Source organism: Apium graveolens, chromosome 6, assembly GCF_009905375.1.
Source record: "Apium graveolens cultivar Ventura chromosome 6, ASM990537v1, whole genome shotgun sequence".
NCBI classification, from domain to species: domain Eukaryota; kingdom Viridiplantae; phylum Streptophyta; class Magnoliopsida; order Apiales; family Apiaceae; genus Apium; species Apium graveolens.
In genome coordinates this window covers 101,022,603-101,023,220 of record NC_133652.1, presented here as the reverse complement: position 1 = coordinate 101,023,220, position 618 = coordinate 101,022,603, and the positions used below count along the sequence as shown (strand labels likewise).

General features: G+C 43.5%; 1 non-coding gene across 1 annotated transcript; it reads right to left on the bottom strand.

The window, feature by feature from the left end:
* Window positions 1-276: 276 nt before the first annotated feature.
* Window positions 277-383, bottom strand: LOC141670007 (small nucleolar RNA R71). The gene has a single exon (XR_012554258.1). It is a non-coding gene; the product is annotated as a small nucleolar RNA R71 (small nucleolar RNA).
* Window positions 384-618: the final 235 nt, after the last annotated feature.

Below are 618 nucleotides of genomic sequence, written 5' to 3'. Positions count from 1 at the left end.
AAGCCGGACATAATTCAATGGGTGCAGAATTTAATCCAGTTTGGGGGTTCTTTAACAGAAGATCCCAATATGCGCATTAGGGATTTCATTGAGATCTGTGACACCTTCAAGTTCAATGGTGTTTCTGAAGATGATGTGAAGCTGAGACTGTTCCCATTCTCTCTCAGGGACAAGGCTCAGAGCTAGTTACACTCTCTACCAGCTGGTTTGATTACTACTTGGGAAGATCTTGCTCATAAGTTTCTTACTAAATTCTTCCCTATGACGAAGACAGCTGCAATCAGGAATGCTCTTACTCAATTTGCGCAGCAATCAGGAGAATCTTTATATGAAGCTTGGGAGCGCTACAAGGAGATGCTTAGGAAGTGTCCTCATCATGGAATGCCTGATTGGATGATCATCAATTGTTTTTACAATGGGTTGGGAGCACAGTCCAGACCCATGCTCGATACAGCAGCAGGCGGAGTATTATGGGCAAAGAGCTGTGAGGAAGCTTATGATCTAATTGAACTGATGGCTGCTAATGAATATCAGTATCCAGCCCAGAGATTTCCACAGAACAAGGTAGCAGGAGTTCTTGAGGTGGATACAGCTATGGCTATCACTACTCAACTAAAG